Source organism: Oryctolagus cuniculus, chromosome 8 (genome assembly GCF_051225735.1).
Source record: "Oryctolagus cuniculus isolate XC-2025 breed Fujian yellow rabbit chromosome 8, ASM5122573v1, whole genome shotgun sequence".
Classification (NCBI taxonomy): Eukaryota; Metazoa; Chordata; class Mammalia; order Lagomorpha; family Leporidae; genus Oryctolagus; species Oryctolagus cuniculus.
The window spans coordinates 103,529,999-103,551,227 of NC_142874.1; the positions used below are offsets into that span (position 1 = coordinate 103,529,999).

Genomic DNA, 21,229 nt, shown 5'->3' on the forward strand with positions numbered 1-21,229 from the left:
CTGCATCCCTGGCATAAATTATACTTGGTCTGGATGGATGATCTTTTTGATTTGTTATTGGATTTAATTAGCTAGTATTTTTTTGAGGATTTTGCATCTACTTTCATCAGGTATATTGGTGTAAAGTTATCTTTCTTTATAATATTTTTCTAGTTTTGAGTTAAAGTGATATTGGCCTAATAGAAGAAGTTTGGGAGGATTCTATACATTTTGATTCCTTTGAATAATTTGAGAAGATTGGGAATTAGTTCTTTTTTAAAAGTTTGGTAGATTTCAACATTGAAACCATATATACTGTGCTTTTGCAGGGGTTCTTTATTACTGATTAAAGCTTTGTCTTGGTTATTGGTCTATTGGCATGTTAAATGTGTTTGTACCTCAATTTTGGTAAATTGTATGTGTCCAGAAATCTTTCCACTTCTCCTAGATTTTATAATTTGTTGGTATTAGCTGTTTTTAATAATTGCAGATGATTCTTCTTATTTCTGTGGTACCAGTTGTGAAATCACCTTTTTTATGTCTGATTTTATTGATATGGGTCTTCTCCCCTTTTTTGTTTTCGTTATTTGGGCCAATGCTTATCAATTTTGCTCATTTTTCAAAAACCAGCTTTTCAATTCACTGACCTTTTGCACTGGCTTTTATTTCCATTTTACTAATTTTCTTACTTTCATTATTCATTTGCTCTTATTAATTTCAGGTTTGATTTTTTCTTTTCTTTTTGTTCTAAATATTTTATTTTATTTATTTGAAAGACAGAGTTACAGAGAGAGGTAGAGACAGAGAGAGAGGTCTTCCATCTGCTGGTTCACTCCCCAGGTGGCTGCAACAGCCGAGCTGCTCCAATCCAAAGACAGGAGCCAGAAGCTTCTTCCAGGTCTTTCATGTGGGTGCAGGGGCCGAAGGACTTGGGCCATCCTCCACTGCTTTCCCAGGCCACAGCAGAGAGCTGAAACGGAAGAGGAGCAGCTGGGACTAGAACCAGCACCCATATGGGATGCCAGCGCTTCAGGCCAGGGCTTTAACCCGCTGCACCACAGCGCCGCACCGGCCTCTTATTTTTCTATGTCCTTCTGATTCATTGTCAAATCCTTTATTTGATGCATTTCCAATTTCTTGATGTAGGTACTAATTGCTATAAATTTCCCTATTATCACCACATTTGTTGTTTACCATAAGTTTGATATTTGTGTTGTCATTCTCATTTGTTTCAAAGAATGTTGGATGGTTCGCTCCTTTTTAATTCTGTAAGTTAGTATTAGGAGACACTAGTCTTGTTTATGTGATCCCTTTGACACTTAATCCTATTATTATGATCAATTATGAACTGAAACTCATCACTTTGACTAGTAAGATGGCATTGGTACATGCCACCTTGATGGGATTGAATTGGAGTCCACAGGCACGTATCCAACTCTACTGTTTGGGGCAAGTCAGATTGAGCATGTGCCAAACTGTACATCTCCTCTCTCTCTTATTCCCACTCTTATATTTAACAGGGGTCATTTTTCAATTAAATTTAAACACCTAAGAGTAATTGTGAGGAGGGGAGAACTTCCACTTTGACTATGACCTTATCTAAATAAGATCGGAGTTGGCAAACTCAAAAGGCTTCCATAGCCTTGGCAACTCATGACAAGAGCCTAAGGTGCTGAAACTGGCCAAGATGGCGGAATAGTGAGGGCGCGCACCGATAGTCCGGGAAAATTTAGTTTAATAAAAGTGGAGTTACAGTAGCCTCAGAAAAAGGATCAGGAAAAAATTGCAGAGGAAACTCTGCCAGAGCTATTCGCTGTGACTCAAAGGACCTACTGGGAGAGCAGGGTCACCCACCACGCGGAAGCCGAACCGCGGGAGCTGCAGAGTCTGAGCGCCAGTGAGGGAAGGGGAGTCTATGTGACAAAGACACCAGCGGGGAGAGGAGGGACACCCAGGGCTCCGAGTCCACATATCGGCGCTGGAAGCGGAGGTGAGCTCAGTAACCGGAGACATTGGCGGGGAAACGGTGGACAGAATTTTAGAGGGACGCGGGTTTTGAACCGGGAAAGTCCAACAGACTGACTACAGGAGAGAAGGAAAAATAAATAAATAAATAAATAAAAAGGTGGGGGCATACTGGTACAGGCAAGTTCCACTCTCCTCCAACCTTGCAAAGGCAAGCAAGAGATAAAGAGCTGGGATATACATAATAAAAGGGGAGAGTTAAGGCTACAATTCAGTAGCCTAGGCAACCCAGTGGGAGTCCGCAGGAGAAACCGAGCCTGCACAGACTCTTTGGGTAGAAGCCAGAGGAAGCTAAATACCATCCATTCTGCTCAGCCTAGCAGTATTACTTACCTCCTGACAAAAAATAAAATAAAATAAAATAAATAAATGAATAAATAAATAAATAAAGAGAGATTTACCACATTTACCACGCATAACCTGAGGGTGTCACCTTTGCACACCTGTAACCCTGAAGAACCAAGCAGAGCTCTCAGGCCACACCCATCTCAAGCCTCCAAGGCTCCTCCAACAGCAGGCAGTCCACTTAACATGGACATAGTATAATAAAAAAAAAAAAAAAAAACTCACAATGAGGGAAACAGAATTAACCATGCCAAGCAATAAACACAGAAATCGAGGGAACAAGATCAACGATGACATTATGATGCCTCCAAATAAACAAAACACCCCAAGCCAAGATTATGAAGATGATGAGATGGAAGAAATGCAAGATACGGATTTCAAAAAAATTATGATAAGAACATTTAGAAGTTTTCAAAAGCAAATCCTGGAACTACAGAAATCCTTATTGGACAGGATTGAAAATCTCTCTCGTGAAAATGAAATTTTAAGGAAGAATCAAAATGAAATGCAGAAACTAGTAGAGCAGGAAAGTGTGATAGTGAAGAGAAATCAAAATGAAATGAAGAGCTCAACAGATCAAATGACAAACACATTAGAGAGCCTTAAAAACATAATGGGTGAAGCAGAAGAGAGAATATCGGACTTAGAAGACAGAGAACAGGAAAGGATACAGTCAAACCAAAGAAAAGAAGAGGAAATTAGAAATCTAAAAAATATTGTTGGGAATCTACAGTATACTATTAAAAAAACCAACATTTGGGTTCTAGGAGTTCCTGAAGGCATGGAGAGAGAGAAAGGATTAGAAGGCCTTTTTAGTGAGATACTAGCAGAGAACTTTCCGGGTTTGGAGAAGGACAGAGACATCCTAGTACAGGAAGCTCATAGAACCCCCAGTAAACATGACCAAAAGAGATCCTCACCACGGCACGTTGTAATTAAACTCACCACAGTGAAACATAAAGAAAAGATCCTAAAATGTGCAAGAGAGAAACGTCAGATTACTCTCAGAGGATCTCCAATCAGACTCACAGCTGACTTCTCATCAGAAACACTACAGGCTAGGAGGGAATGGCGAGACAGCACAGGTGCTAAGGGAGAAAAATTGCCAGCCCAGAATATTATATCCTGCTAAGCTCTCATTTGTGAATGAAGGTGAAATAAAGACCTTTCATAGCAAACAGAAATTGAAAGACTTTGTGGCCACTCATCCGGCCCTGCAAAAGATACTTAAAAATGTGCTACACTCAGAAACACAGAAACACGGCCATCAATATGAAAGAAGGGAAAGGAAGAACACCTACCAGTAAAAGAGCATGGGAAGCTCAAAGCATATACTAGAAAATATCTCCGGGAAAATGGCAGGACAAAGTCACTATGTATCAATAGTCACATTAAACGTGAATGGCCTGAACTGTCCAGTTAAAAGACACAGACTGGCTGACTGGCTTAAGGAACAGCACCCAACTATTTGTTGCCTACAAGAAACACATCTCTCTAACAAAGATGCATGCAGACTGAAAGTGAAAGGTTGGAAAAAGATATTCCATGCCAACAAAAACCAAAAAAAGCAGGTGTAGCCATATTAATATCAGACAAAATAAACTTTAATACAAAAACTGTTAAGAGAGACAAAGAGGGGCACTATATAATGATTAAGGGTTCAATTCAACAGAAAGATGTAACTATTATAAATGTATATGCACCTAATTACAGCGCACCGGTCTATTTAAAAGATATGTTAAGGGACTTAAAGGGAGACTTAGATTCCAATACAATAGTACTGGGGGACTTCAATACTCCACTCTCAGAAATAGATAGATCATCCAGACAGAAGATCCACAAGGAAACAGCAGATTTAATCGACACTATTGCCCAAATGGATCTAACAGGTATCTACAGACTTTCAATCCTACATCTAAAGACTTTACATTCTTCTCAGCAGTGCATGGAACCTTCTCTAGGATTGATCACATACTAGGTCATAAAGCAAGTCTCAGCAAATTTAAAAGAATTAGAATCATACCATGCAGCTTCTCCGACCACAGCAGAATGAAGCTGGAAATTAGCAACTCAGGAAACCCCAGAAAGTATGCAAAGACATGGAGACTGAACAACATGCATCTGAATGAACACTGGGTCATTCAAGAAATCAAAAGAGAAATCAAAAACTTTCTGGAAGTAAATGAGGATAACAACACAACATATTAAAACTTATGGGATACGGCAAAAGCAGTATTGAGAGGCAAGTTTATAACAATAGGAGCCTATATCAAGAAATTGGAAAGGCACCAAATAAATGAGCTTTCAGCGCATCTCAAGGACCTAGAAAATTTGCAGCAAACCAGACCCAAATCTAGTAGGAGAAGAGAAATAATTAAAATCAGAGAAGAAATCAACAGGATTGAATCCCAAAAAAAAAAAACAAAAAAAAAAAAACATTACAAAAAATCAGCCAAGCAAAGAGCTGGTTTTTTGAAAAAATAAACAAAATCGACACCCCATTGGCCCAACTAACTAAAAAAAGAAGAGAAAAGACCCAAATCAATAAAATCAGAGATGAAAAAGGAAACATAACAACAGACACCACAGAAATAAAAAGAATCATCAGAAATTACTACAAGGACTTGTATGCCAGCAAACAAGAAAATCTATCAGATATGGATAGATTCCTGGACACATGCAACCTACCTAAATTGAACCATGAAGACATAGAAAACCTAAATAGACCCATTACTTAAACAGAAATTGAAATCATAATAAAGGCCCTCCCAACAAAGAAAAGCCCAGGACCAGATGGATTCACTGCTGAATTCTACCAGACATTTAAAGAAGAACTGATTCCATTTCTTCTCAAACTATTCAGAACAATCGAAAAAGATGGAATCCTCCCAAATTCTTTCTATGAAGCCAGCATCACCTTAATCCCTAAGCCAGAGAAAGATGCAGCACTGAAAGAAAATTATAGACCAATATCCCTGATGAACATAGACGCAAAAATCCTCAATAAAATTCTGGCCAATAGAATACAACAACACATCAGGAAAATCATCCACCCAGACCAAGTGGGATTTATCCCTGGTATGCAGGGATGGTTCAACATTCGCAAATCAATCAATGTGATTCACCACATTAGCAGACTGCAGAAGAAAAACCATATGATTATCTCAATGGATGCAGAGAAAGCATTCGATAAGATTCAACACACTTTCATGATGAAAACTCTAAGCAAAAAGGGTATAGAAGGAACATTCCTCAATATAATCAAAGCAATTTATGAAAAGCCCACAGCCAGCATCCTATTGAATGGGGAAAAGTTGGAAGTATTTCCACTGAGATCTGGCACCAGACAGGGATGCCCACTCTCACCACTGCTATTTAACATAGTTCTGGAAGTTTTAGCCAGAGCCATCAGAAAAGAAAAAGAAATTAAAGGAATACAAATTGAAAAGGAAGAAGTCAAACTATCCCTCTTTGCAGACAATATGATTCTTTACTTAGGGGATCCAAAGAACTCTACTAAGAGACTATTGGAACTCATAGAGGAGTTTGGCAAAGTGGCAGGATATAAAATCAATGCACAAAAATCAACAGCCTTTGTATACACAAGCAATGCCATGGCTGAGAAAGAACTGCTAAGATCAATCCCATTCACAATAGCTACAAAAACAATCAAATACCTTGCAATAAACTTAACCAAGGACGTTAAAGATCTCTATGATGAGAATTACAAAATCTTAAAGAAAGAAATAGAAGAGGATACCAAAAAATGGAAAAATCTTCCATGCTCATGGATTGGAAGAATCAACATCATCAAAATGTCCATTCTCCCAAAAGCAATTTATACATTCAATGCAATACCAATCAAGATACCGAAGACCTTCTCAGATCTAGAAAAAATGATGCTGAAATTCATATGGAGGCACAAGAGACCTCGAATAGCTAAAGCAATCTTGTACAACAAAATCAAAGCCGGAGGCATCACAATACCAGATTTCAGGACATACTACAGGGCAGTTGTAATCAAAACAGCATGGTACTGGTACAGAAACAGATGGAGAGACCAATGGAACAGAATTGAAACACCAGAAATCAATTCAAACATCTACAGCCAACTCATATTTGATCAAGGATCCAAAACCAATCCCTGGAGTAAGGACAGTCTATTCAATAAATGGTGCTGGGAAAATTGGATTTCCGTGTGCAGAATCATGAAGCAAGACCCCTACCTTACACCTTACACAAAAATCCACTCAACGTGGATTAAAGACCCTAATCTACGACCTGACACCATCAAGTTATTAGAGAACATTGGAGAAACCCTTCAAGATATTGGCACAGGCAAAGAGTTTCTGGAAAAGACCCGGGAGGCACAGGCAGTCAAACCAAAATCAACTATTGGGATTGCATCAAATTGAGAAGTTTCTATACTGCAAAAGAAACAGTCAGGAGAGTGAAGAGACAACCGACAGAATGGGAAAATATATTTGCAAACTATGCAACAGATAAAGGGTTAATAAGCAGAATCTACAAAGAGATCAAGAAACTCCACAACATCAAAACAAACAACCCACTTAAGAGATGGGCCAAGGACCTCAATAGACATTTTTCAAAAGAGGAAATCCAAATGGCCAACAGACATGAAAAAATGTTCAAGATCACTAGCAATCAGGGAAATGCAAATCAAAACCACAATGAGGTTTCACCTCACCCCGGTTAGAATGGCTCACATGCAGAAATCTACCAACAACAGATGCTGGTGAGGATGTGGGGAAAAAGGGACACTAACCCACTGTTGGTGGGAATGCAAACTGGTCAAGCCACTATGGAAGTCAGTCTGGAGATTCCTCAGAAACCTGAAGATAACCCTACCGTTCGACCCAGCCATCCCACTCCTTGGGATTTACCCAAAGGAATTTAAATTGGCAAACAAAAAAGCGATCTGCACCCTAATGTTTATTGCAGCACAAATCACAATAGCCAAGACCTGGGACCAACCTAAATGCCCATCAACGGTAGACTGGATAAAGAAATTATGGGATATGTACTCTTTAGAATACTATACCGCAGTAAGAAACAACGAAATCCAGTCATTCGCAACAAAATGGAGGAATCTGGAACACATCATGCTGAATGAAAGAAGCCAGTCCCAAAGGGACAAATACCATATGTTCTCCCTGATCGGTGACAACTGACTGAACACCAAAAAGGAAACCTGTTGAAGTGAAATGGACACTATGGGAAACGGTGACTTTATCAGCATAGCCCTGACTGTTAATGAACAACTTAATACATTATCCCTCTTAGTAGTTTTTTTGTCTGTTCTACTTAATATGACTGGTTTAATTCTGTAATTAATACACAGTTATTCTTAAGTGTAGAAATTTAACTGAAATGTGATCCCTGTTAAACATAAGAGTGGGAATAAGAGAGGGAAGAGATGTACAATTTGGGACATGCTCAGGCTGACTTGCCCCAAATGGTTGAGTTAGAAACATACCAGGGGACTCCAATTTAATCCCATCAAGGTGGCATGTACCAATGCCATCTCACTAGTCCAACTGATCAATTTCAGTTCATAATTGATCATAATGAAAGGACTAAGAGTCAAAGGGAGCACATAAACAAGTCTAGTAACTGCTAATACTAACCGATGGAATAAATAAAGGGGAGAGTGATCCAACATGGGAAGCGAGATACTCAGCAGACTCATAGAATGGCGGGTGTCCTAAACAGCACTCTGGCCTCAGAATCAGCCCTAAAGGCATTCGGATCTGGCTGAAAAGCCCATGAGAGTATTTCAGGCATGGAAAGCCAAGACACTCTGGCAAAAAAAAAAAAAAAAAAAAAAAAAAAACTAAATGAAAGATCTCTGTGAGTGAGATCCCAGTGGAAAGAACAGGTCTTCAAAGAAGGAGGTACCTTTCTCTGAAGGGAGGAGAGAACCTCCACTTTGACTATGAGCTTGTCTAAACAAGATAAGAATCGGAGAACTCAGAGGGCTTCCATAGCCTTGGAAACTCATGACTGGAGCATGGGGAGATTACTGATGCCATAGACAGGAGTGTCAATTTGTTAAGTCAACAACAGGAGTCACTGTGCACTTACTTCTCATGTAGGATCTCTGTCCTTAGCGTGCTGTACATTGAGACTTAATGCTATAACGAGTACTCAAACAATATATTTCACTTTGTGTTTCTATGGGGGTGCAAACTGTTGAAGGCTTTACTTAACGTATACTAAACTGATCTTCTGTAAAAAAAAAAAAAAAGAAGAAATTATCAATTCCCAACTTGACTCTCACTGGGATTAAACATGACAATAGGTCTGATCTGATTTCATCATCACTTAAAAAATCATCTATTATTTTTCACTTTATGTTTCTGTGTGGGAGCAAACTGTTGAAATCATAACTTAATGTATGGTAAACTGATCTTCTGTAGATAAAGAGAATCAAAAATGAATCTTGATGTGAATGGAAGGGGAGAGGGAGTGGGAGAGGGGAGGGTTGCGGGTGGGAGGGACGTTATGGGGGGGAAGCCATTGTAATCCATAAGCCGTACTTTGGAAATTTATATTCATTAAATAAAAGTTAAAAAAAAGAGCCTAAGGTGATTACTGACGCCATAAACATGAGTGTCAACTGTTAAATCAACAACAGGAGTCAATGTGCACTTACTCCCCATGTAGGATCTCTGTCCTTAATGTGTTGTACTATGTGAATCAATGGTATAACTAGTAATCAAACAATACTTTACACTTTTTATTTCTGTGTGGGTGCAAACTGTTGAAATCTTTACTTAGTATATACTAAATTGATCTTCTGTATATAAAGATAATTGAAGGCCGGTGCCATGGCTCAATAGGCTAATCCTCTATCTGCGGTGCCTGCACTTGGGGTTCTAGTCCCGGTCGGGGCGCCGGGTTCTGTCCAGGTTGCTCGTCTTCCAGTCTAGCTCTCTGCATTGGCCCGGGATTGCAGTGGAGGATGGCCCAAGTCTTGGACCCTGCACCCACATGGGAGACTAGGAGAAGCACCTGGCTCCTGGCTTCGGATCAGAGCAGTGCGCCGGCCGCAGCCCGCCAGCCGCAGTGGCCATTGGGGAGTGAACCAACGGAAAAGGAAGACCTTTCTCTCTGTCTCTCTGTCTCACTGTCCACTATGCCTGTCAAAATAAAAAGATAATTGAAAATGAATTTTGATGTGAATGGGATGGGAGAGGGAGCAGGAGATGGGAGGGTTGTGGGTGGGAGGGAAGTTATGGGAGGGAAAAGCCACTGTATTTCAAAAGCTGTACTTTGAAAATTTATATTTATTAAACAAAAGTTAAAAAAAAAAACAAACAAAAAACAAAAGATTTCTAGTGCAAATATTCTCTCTTCTGCCTCTACAAGTCAGTCGTTAAGTCTTCACACCTTTTTTACTTGATGTACTTTTACTTGATGTATTGATTCTTCATATCTAAGATTCCAGTTGATATTTCTTTAATATCTTTTATCTTCCTGCAGAATTTCTCATCCATGTCATATATGGTTTTCCATAATTCATATAATTTCTTTTCTGTGTTTTGGAGTAATCTTGCCATCATTTTTTCAAATTCTTTTCAGGTATTTCATCAGTATCATTGTCTTCAAAATTTAAAATTCATATAGCATTGTATTTCTTTGGGAGAATCATATTTCTTCCTTATTCATGTTTCTTGTAGCTCTACATTTTTAAAAAGATTTATTTATTTGTCTGAAAGGAAGAGTTATAGAAATGCAGAGGCAGAGAGAGAGGGAAAGAGGTCTTGCATCCTCTGGTTCACTCCACAAAGGGCCACAGTATCTGGAGCTGGGCAGTTTGCAACTTCTTCTGGATCTCCCATGTGAGTGCAGTCCTCGGGCCATCTTCTACTGCTTTCCAAGGCCATAGCAGAGAGCTGGATCAGAAGTGGAGCAGCCAGGACTAGAACGGGTACCCATTTGTGATGTTGCCACTACAGATGGTGGCTTTACCTACTACAATACAGCACCAGCCCCTCTATATTTTATTTTTATGGACCTGGGGAAACTCTTGTTGATATCACCTCTGAAGGCTTTGTCCTCAGAGATGTGCCTCTGTGGGTTAGTGGAATGCCTGCACATTCAGTGGATATCCAGAGGTGTGTGCTAGCTGAGCCCAAGGAGATCTGACTATGGTTTGCGGGTTGAACAACAATGCAAAATGGGGGCTGGCACTGTGGCGCAGCAGGTAAAGCTGCTGCCTACAGTTTTGACATACCATATGGGTGCTGGTTCAGGTTCCAGCTGCTCCACTTCTGATCCAGCTCTCTGATACTATCTGGGACAACAGTGGAAGATGACCCAAGTCCTTGGGTCCTATAACTTCATGAGAGACCTGAAAGGGGCTCCTGGTTTTTGATAGCTCTAGCTCTTGCCATTGCACCATTTGGGGAGTGAACCAGCAGATGGACAACTTCTATCTCTCACTCTGCCTCTACCTCTCTTTAACTCTTCCTTTCAAGTAAATCAGTATTAAAAAAAAATCCAAAGTTGGGCATAGTAAATCTCCTTTATCTTAGTGGGAGGGAATGATCACACTGGCTGGTGTTTTCACAGCCTCAGCCCTTTCTGTGCCAAGGTGAACCAACTGCTTACAATGAGCTCATCATGTCTGTGCACCCCACCATGTCAATCACAAGAAACACACAGGATCTATGTGCTCCTAAGTGTGAGCATTAAGACATCTGTGAAATCATTCCCCAGCCCTCAGCAAGTTCTGAGTTTCTGGAATCAGATCAGATTATCACCCATAGACCCAGTTAGACCACACCCTTCTCAGTTTCAGGCCTATGCAGAAGTCAGTACAATATTCTCACAGTGACATGGTACAGGGCTTTCACAGTCACAGGCTACAGGTGATCTACTGTCTATCTTGGAAGCATCACATCTACAGAGCCAGCTGCCTTTCTAACAGGTCAGTTAGCAGTCTGCCTTGTCAAGTTTAGTCTGACACTATGGTGGGGAAAGAGGAGGGAAGCAACATGCCCTTCCTTCAAAGATGTAAGTGGGAAGCTTCCCCACTGTGAACTCTCCATGCTGGACCCAAAAATCAGTGGAGACAGCAGGTATCTCTCAGAAAAGATTGCCAGTGGTCAATCTACTCCACTCTCCTTGTTCTGAGAAGATGATACTTCCCTTGCAAGCCACAAGGTGCTTTAGTGAGAGAAGGGAATAGAAGCACTGTGGCCTCCCTAAAGTGAGCTAAGTGGGTGCCTTGTCCACTGCCGCCTCCCCAGGCCGGACTCAAAGTCAGTTATGAGGGACCAAGGGGACCCTCAGACATGATCATCAATGTAACATATGCTACTGCAGCATCTCTCATCTTGTTCTGCAAAGATGGTATATTGCTTCATGGTCCACCAGTTATGGGAGTCATTGGTTGCCAACTGCTACATGTTTAAAGTCCTGCTAAACTTTTAATCATGAGGGTAACCCATAAGCATCAAAGGTTTCTGAGTACGCAAGTACCTTGAAGGAAGCCATAGTTCATTCAGAACAGAGTCTTAATGGTAAAAGAATTCACATAATATTTAAATGGAATTATTCTTTTATCTTACTATGGCATATTTATGCAACAAGTTGAATAATAACCTACAAATCTAAATGAGGATTTTTTTTAACAATTCATTGCTACAATAAAAACAATCATATAATAATTGAAAAGCATATCAATGAATCATTTTTACTAACTTACCTACTTTTAGTCACCTAAAAATAGTAATTGGGAAGTTTAGAGATAATAGACTCCCCTCCCAAAAAAAAGGTTGTGATTTTTTTTTTGTGATCCTTGATATACACGCAGCACTCAACTGTCTTAAATCAAGCAACAACGGTTTTCCAATTCAAGTGCTCAGCAATTTATTCTAAAGCCCAGCAATTTTTATATTTGATTATTTTACTTATCCCGGCTTACACCAGTAATCACAGCCAGCCTTCTTCAATATTGAGAGAAAGAGCTATCTGTCTTCTAAACCTGTTCTCATTCACTTTTCCTGCCCTTTTCCATCCATATTTCAGCTACCTTAATCAACCTTTCAACTGCATCACCATCCCCATGGGTGAGGTTATAGAGGAATCTTCAGAGTATCTCCAGAGGTTGAATAAAATACACTCCAGGCTCTTTCCAAAGTGTATCTGAGATTCAATAATATTACAAAAACTTATTTTATACTACAGATGTTGGGGTTGTAATAACTGTCAAATGGGATGGATTTTAATTCATCCATATTATAGCATTCATTTTAAAAATATTATGTTACTATAATAAGGTGGAAAATTGCAACAATACTATAATAAATGGTATAAATAACTTTTAATAAAAATACATGCAGTGGATTAATAATTCTGTTTTCTGTCATTCAATTGTAAAATTATTTAAATAATAATGTATTGCTTCTTCATTTACCCACATATATAGTACACAGCATATAAGAGCAAGATGATAACATCTCTTGAATGAATAAATGAAGGAATGAGAAAAATCAACATTGCAAGGCTCTTCTTAAACTAGGAAAACAATTGGATAATCAAGTTGTTTTATTTCAGTATGAGATGTTACAAAATGAATTTTAATTCATATTTCCTTTCAGTAGTCATCAAAATTTTGATATTTTATCAATGACATCTCTATGGATTACATCCACAAATAGAGATGGAAATATAATAAAAATAATAGTATTTTGCTGTTGATGGTGATGAATATTTATTTTATTTGAAAGGAAGAGTTACTGGGAGAGACAAAATCTTCCATCTGCTGGCTCACTCCCCAAATGGCTGCAATGTCCAGCGATGGGCCGGCCAAAGGCAGGAGCCAGGATTTTCACCTGGGTCTCTTACATGAGTGCAGGGGCCTAAGTATTTGAGTAAACTTCTGTTGCTTTTCCATGTGCATCAGCAGGGAACAGGACTGGAATTGGAGGAGCTAGGTCTCAAACCGGTGCGCATTGGGATGCTGGTGTCACAGGCAATGGCTTAAGCTGCTATAACACAATGCCAACCAAGATTAACAATCTTGAGGAGAGTAACCACATGCCAACCTTAAATAACACGGTCACTGTTTATAAAGAATTCTGTCTTGCAAATTACTTTGTGTTTTTAACTTTTGCTAACTTATTCTCTTTTTTTTTTTTTTTTTTTTTTGACAGGCAGAGTGGACAGTGAGAGAGACAGAGAGAGAAAGGTCTTCCTTTTGCCGTTGGTTCACCCTCCAATGGCCGCCGCTGCAGCCGGCGCACCGCGCTGATCCTGGCAGGAGCCAGGAGCCAGGTGCTTTTCCTGGTCTCCCATGGGGTGCAGGGCCCAAGCACCTGGGCCATCCTCCACTGCACTCCCTGGCCATAGCAGAGAGCTGGCCTGGAAGAGGGGCAACCGGGACAGAATCCGGCGCCCCAACCGGGACTAGAACCCGGTGTGCCGGCGCCGCAAGGTGGAGGATTAGCCTATTGAGCCACGGCGCCGGCAACTTATTCTCAATTTAGAAATTATTCCAGTTGGCTTAAGTATACATAAGTATATATAGCACAGAAGAAATAATAATCAGAGTGTTGTTTTCTGTATAGTAATTATTCATACTATATTTATAGCCAGATGAACAATTACAAACTATTTGAGAATTACAGAATTTTCCATTTAAATGGAATCATTTTTAATTCATTTGCTTTTAGTAAGAACTTCAACGTAAATTCCATCGTTGAAGATAGAAAGCAGTAGATCAAGCCCTCGCTTTGATAAATAAAGGTAAAAATTAAATTCTCTTCCACAATTAATCCCACTTATACCATCAGCTCATTCAGTGATTTTTTTTTTTTAATTTAAACTTCATAGACAATTGGAGAATTTGTTTCCTGGCTTTTGCCTTGATTTTCTCTCCTTTCTGGAAGAAGACTAGTTACAGCAAAGCCATAAGTCATAATTGACTGTTACATCATTGACAAGAATTTTGGGGATCCAATAATCCCACTACTTGTGTAAATATCCAAAATGATGAAATCAGTGTGTTAAATTTTATGTGCATTCCCATGTTTACTGTAGCACTAATCATAATAGCTGAGACATGCAATCAACCTACATTTCTGCTAGTGGATGAATGGTAAAGATAATGCGGTATATACACTATGAAATATTATTTAGCCATAAAAAGGAAAGTCTATCATTTGTGCAACATGGCTGAACTTTGAAGACATCATGTTAGGTGAGTAAGCCAGAACAGAAAGACCAATACATATGCTGTTACTCACAAAATAAATTTATAACCTTAATTTCACAGACTTACAGTGTGGGGACAGCATTGTGATACAATGAATTAAGCAGCCTCTTGAGACAGTGATATCCCATATCAAAGTGCTGGTGTGAGTCCTGGATACTCTGCTTCTGGTCCAGCTTCCTGTTAATGTGACTGGGAAGGTAGCAGAAGATAACTCAAGCACTTGGCCCCTGCCACCCATATGGGAGACTAGGATAGAGACCTAGTGTTCCTAAGATTTAGCCTACCAATTTCATTAGAAAAAGTCAGAAGTTTATATATACTTTTTATGACTGAAATTCCCTGAATTGTATTATTATTAAATATAACTAACATTAATATTAGATTTTAAGAACATTTTAGGTTAAAAAAAATTATCAGAAGCACCAACTTCAATTATTTGTGATGGTTAAATTATATGTATATTGGCCGGCACCGCGGCTCACTAGGCTAATCCTCCGCCTTGTGGCGCCAGCACACCAGGTTCTAGTCCCGGTCGGGGCGCCAGATTCTGTCCCGGTTGCCCCTCTTCCAGGCCAGCTCTCTGCTGTGGCCCAAGAGTGCAGTGGAGGATGGCCCAAGTCCTTGGGCCCTGCACCCCATGGGAGACCAGGAGAAGTACCTGGCTCCTGCCATCGGATCAGCGCGGTGCGCTGGCCGCAGTGCGCAGGCCGTGGCGGCCATTGGAGGGTGAACCAACGGCAAAGGAAGACCTTTCTCTCTGTCTCTCTCTCTCACTGTCCACTCTGCCTGTCAAAAAAATTTATATGTATATTGTAATTTTCTATACATTTACATTGTATATACATAAATATTGTATGGTTGAACTGTGGAAAAATTAGAATTGCTAGAGTTTTATAACTTGAAAGTTATATTTTTTATTGCACATGGAACTTTGTGGGAAGGATTTTATATTTTCCCTGAAGATTCAATCCATTTTTTTTTTAAATTCAGTATTTGAAATTCAGTGCTTATTTTTAGTAATAATCTTGTGACATTATCATTTCAAATATCAAAAAGTTGAGTATGTCTGCAATTCGCTTTGGGTTTACCAAGCCACGTGCAAAGCCTGCTTTATAATTACTACCACCCAGCATTAAATTATTTTGCAGGCTAGAAAGCACAGTTACTACGTAGGAAAGCATAACTGTGTACTAATTCATAAGATGGCAGCACTGGAGAGTGCATTTCTCATTTACAATTCACAAGCTTTTTAAAAAGGCTTACAACATGTAATACATGACTACATTTATGTGCACTGAGCATGATAAAGACATCTGATGTGTGAAGCATTTTACATATTCTACCATAGCATTGCATATAAAATGTGCTATAAAAGACTATTGCATAATCCTGACTGCTATTCAACCATCACGATACCTCTTATACAATAGTTTTACGAAAAGACTTGAGACATTTTTCTACCAAAATAAATTAACCTTTTAACTGAATTTTCCCCAAACTTTTTGAAGCATGCTTACACAGTTCTCCTTAAATATTACAAGTATGTTTTCTACATTATAAACAATATTTCTACAAGGAGAAATGTCAATCTCCAACTGATAACAATATTTTAAAATAATAATGAGAAACTACTATGAACTAATCTGACAGAAGCCTAAGGCGGACTACAGATTTATTACATACATTGTAATTGAAAGTATTTGTGAAGAACTTTTCCTTTTCATCTTTTTAAACTATAAACTTTTCCTCCATTCATCTAATTCTGATTTTCTTCCTATCTCTGTGTGTCACTTGGCCTTCAAATCAACTAATCAATCGCTTTTTATTTACTGATTTATTAAAGATTTACTTATTTATTTGAAAAAGTGACAGAAAAGAGAGAGAGAGAGAGAGAGGAAGAAAGAGATCTTCCATTCACAGTGGCCATGGCTGGGCTAGATCAAAATCAGGAGCCAGGACCTGCTTCCAGGTCTCCCACGTGAGTTGCAGTGGCCCAAGAACTTGGCCCTCTTCCACTGCTTTCCAGCACCATAATGGGGAGCTGGGATGGAAGTGAAACAACCAGGACACAAACCAGCAGCCATATGAGATGCAGGCATCACAGGCAGCAGTTTTACCTGCAAAGCCACAGTGTTGGCTCCGAAAAGAAGAATTTTAAACAGAAGGGCTAGTTTTTTAGAGCAAGCGACCCTTTTCCAGCATAGACACATGGTAGTACAGGCCAATGATACAGATGTGAGGAGAAACTTGTAATGATTTTATATTTAGTGATTATCTTGTCTAGGAAGTTAATAATACATTTTACATAATTTATTTTTTTCTGGTAACCTCAATGTATTGAAACTAGTCTGATATGACACTTAATACATTCAAACTAAATATCAGGTAAAGAGCATAGAATAATCCCTAAGCCTAGTTGATTTCATTTTTATTGAGAAATATGTGAGAATTTAGTTACTGTTACTTTGAATTATACATTATTTTGAAAGAAAAGTACTGATGTAATTTTTAGCATTACCTTTACTAAAATGGTAAGTTTATATGTCAAAATTAAAAATATGGGATTTTGAAAGTTTAGGTAAATTCACTATGTATGCATTCATTAACATAATCTCATTTACACTATTTTGTTGCTTACAATATGATCAGTCTTCAAAACCTTCATCAAAAATATCAGCAATTGATTCATGGATTGCAAAACTATTGCACCAAAAAAAAAATCTCTTAATTCTATTCATCCATAAACTTTTTGAAGAACCCTTGCACAGCAAATGGGGATTGACTTTAATAAACTATCTATGAAATGTTAAGTTATACATCAGTTATTAGGGGATAGCTAAATTTTATTTAATTTTGAATAACATTTGTAAATTAATTAACCATAGCATTCTTAGATCATACTAATGTAATCTAAATATTATTATAGAACATACTGACGGATATCCATATGCTGACATACCGATGATTGTTTTGTACATAAATGATTATGTTTTTATTAATGACAATGATTTTTTGAGTGTCTAGGCATTCATTGAACATTTTTCCATCTTCATTATCATTGTGAATTAGATTTATTCAGTGATTTACTTGGATTAAGAATAATATTCATGGTATATCCATAGTTTAAAAATGATTTTTCTCTTCATATACTTTTTTTTCTGGCTAATCTGCATAAGATTTAGTGTTTAGCAGACATGGAAATAGTTTGTAATGAGAACACTCCTGGGATATGAAATTGCTTCAGGGAAGAGATGTAATATACATTCAGAAAGTAAATACATTCTCTGCATCTTCCCACTGACCTGGATTCTAGTAAATATCTACAACCTTTCTGTCAATACTAATGATCACATCATTTATCAGAAATGTGATAAAGGAGAGAACATATGCAGACAAACATCTATGAACTTTCCTTAGCTTGTCATTGGAAATGAAATATTTCCTGACTTTAGGGGAGAGAGTAAATTAGATCTCACACAACTGTTTAAACTCAAGAGCTGTTTAGTAGCTTACTTTAAAAGGTAGTATCAAGAGTGTTCAAAAGTCTTTTTGACACTTAATTTTTCTACAATACTTAATTTTTTCTACAATAAACAGTGGCCATATTTTCTGATGGCTTGTACATTATTCCCAAGGTATTACAACAAATAACATGAATACTATAGAAGAAAACACAGAAATAGGGGCCAGCACTGTTGTGTAGTAGGTAAAGCCACCACCTGCAGTGCAGACACCAACACGGGCACAGGTTCAAGTCCCAGGTGCTCCACTTCTGATCCATCTCTCTGTTATGGCCTGGGAAAGCAGTACCTCATGGCCCAAATCCTTGGGCCTCTGCACCCATGTGGAAGACCGGAAGAAGCTCCTGGCTCCTGGCTTCAGATCAGCTCAGCTTCGGCCATTGCAGCCTACTGGGGAGAGAACCAGTGGGCAGAAGAACTCTCTCTCTGTCTCTCCTTCTCTCTGTGTGTAACTCTAACTTTCAAATAAATAAATAAATATTTTAAAAGAAAACACAAAAATAGATAATAAAAAAGTTTAAGCATGTGAAACCAAATAAATTAAAATAATCTCTATTTAATTCAGTATGATTCAGAAAATTGCACTGTGTACTGAGAATCTGCATTAATTTGGAATTTCTTCTTGGTCCATATGGGACTTCCATAGCCAGAATTATTCTACTGGCCAAACACAGAGAACAAATCAAAATGCAAAAGAAAAAAAAAAAAACACCAATAAATGTCTTCTACCATCACTGACTTGAAAGAAAAAAAAACAACAGTGAAGTCTGTAAGAATTTCAGTATGCATGAATGGATCCATTTAGAATTTTCCTTCATACAACTGAAACGAATTTAATCTATAGGCGTACCAATGTAGTTAAGCAGAACTCATTAGCAAGGGAGTAATTCAAGGGTGGAATGTGATCAAAATCTATGATATTAGTGAATGTTTGAGAAACAAATTGGCCATATTTTAATTAGTAGACATATTGAACTTAAGAATTCATTTTTTTTTTTTTTTGCTCATTTTAAATTGACCCTCCTAGTCAGTGTTATTAATTAAAGACGTCAGTTCTGCCTGGTTTCCCTCCCCAGGTCTCAGAAGTCCTCTAGGAATACACATAGAGTTTTATGTCCAGGTATGTTTTCTATCCTGTGTAACTTCCTATGAATGATGGACATATTTACACTGCATTATTTTTACAGGCTGCTATGATTTAAAAGTTCCCTTCAAAATCCAGGTTGAAATTTTAAATGTTATCTGAGAAGCCAGAAATCAGAAGACAGAGAGAGCAAGCAAAGTTCTTGTTTACTGTTTTACTTCCCAAATACCCACAACTGCTGGGTCTGAACCAGGGCTAAAGCCATAAAACAGTAACTCAATCCAGAGCTCGTACATGGATGGAAGAAACTTGACTGCTTGAGCCATGTCTGCTGCCTCCTAAGGTCTGCATGAGTAGGAGGCTGAAGTCAGGAGCTGAGGGTGGGCATCAAATCAGACCCTTTGTTATGGGACATAGGTATCTTAACTGTTAGGCCAAACACCAGCCCCTTGTGTAAAAATTTAATTGCCATTGTAACCAACATCAAAAGTTGGAACTCTTGAGAGGTAATTGGATTTTGGAGGTGTCCCAACAACACAATGAATGAATTAAGAGCAAGTTAGTTATTCTTGGACTAGGATAGTTACTATGAGAGTGGGTTAGTCATAAAACAGATTTTCAGCTGACTTTTTCCCTCTGTCTCTTATGCACTTGCATGTTTCTCCACCATCAGGAGTGAGCGCTATGACCTTGGATACCCAACCTCCAGATGATGAGTTAAATGCATTTATATATTTTATAAATTACCTAATATGTGGCATTCTATTAGAGCAGCATAAAATGGACTAAGACAGACATTTTCAAATCCTATGCAGAATAAACTGCATTGAAGGAGAGAAGATCTTACACAGAAAAAAAAAAAATGGCTATTCCAGAGGCAAGGGGTGGAGGTCAGAGCTACACAGTATCAATCTTTTATATACATATTTCTTATTTCATTTCATTTTTAAATAGATTTTTTTTATTTATATGAAAGTCAGAGTTATAGGGAAGTAGGGAGGGAGAGAGAGAGAGAGAGAGAATCTTCCATCACCAAATGGCTGCAATGACCTAGGCTGGCCAAAACCAGGAGCAAAGAGGTTCCTTTATGTCTCCCACATGGGTGGCAGGGGTCCAAGTACTTTGCCATCTTTTGCTGCTTTTTCCCAGGTCATTAGTAGGGAGCTGGATTGGAAGTGGAGCAACCAGGCCACTAACTCATACCTCTATGGGATGCTGGTGTCATAGGCGGCAGCTTTACCCACTACACCACAACACCAGCCCTTCATTATTTCATTTGACAGAAAACATGCTGTGAAAGAAAGATCAAGATCAATTATTGTATTGCACAACTACTGTATATATGTGACACAAAATGGGATACTTCAAAAAGTTGTAGAAAAGTTAAAGACATTGTGCATTTTCCATAAGCATTTTTTTTGAAAAATTATTTTTATTTATTTGAAAGGCAGCTTAACAGACATGGATAGAAAGAAAGAGAGGCTGGTGCTGTGGCTCACTTGGCTAATCCTCCGCCTGCGGCACCGGCACACCGGGTTCTAGTCCTGGTTGGGGCACCGGATACTGTCCCAGTTGCTCCTCTTCCAGTCCAGCTCTCTGCTGTGGCCCAGGAAGGCAGTGGAGGATGGCCCAAGTGCTTGGGTCCCTGCGCCGCATGGGAGATTGGGAGAAAGCACCTGGCTTCTGGCTTTGGATTGACACAGCGCTGGCCATAGCGGCCATTAGGGGAGTGAACCAACGGAAGGAAGACTTTCTCTGTCTTTCTTACTGTCTAGATCTCTCTCTCACTCTCTCTCTTCTCACTGTCTAACTTTGCCTAGCAAAAAAAAAAAAAAAAAAAAAAAAAAGAAAAGAAAAGAGAGAGAGAGAGAGAGGTCTTCCATCCATGGGTTCATTCCCCAAATGGCCTCAACAGCCGGTGCTGGGCCAATCTGAAGCCAGGAACTAGGAGATTCTTAAGGGTTTCCCATACGGTTGCGGGGGCCGAAGCATCCTCTGCTTCTTTCCCAGGTACATTATTTGCAGGGA

The 21,229-nt window shown here is 38.9% G+C and overlaps 1 protein-coding gene across 2 annotated transcripts in view; it reads right to left on the minus strand.

Annotated features, from left to right (window-relative positions):
- The window catches only part of CCSER1 (coiled-coil serine rich protein 1), a 1,433,531-nt gene that overhangs the window by 63,618 nt on the left and 1,348,684 nt on the right, over positions 1-21,229 (minus strand). The gene's annotated exons all lie outside the window — the stretch shown is intronic.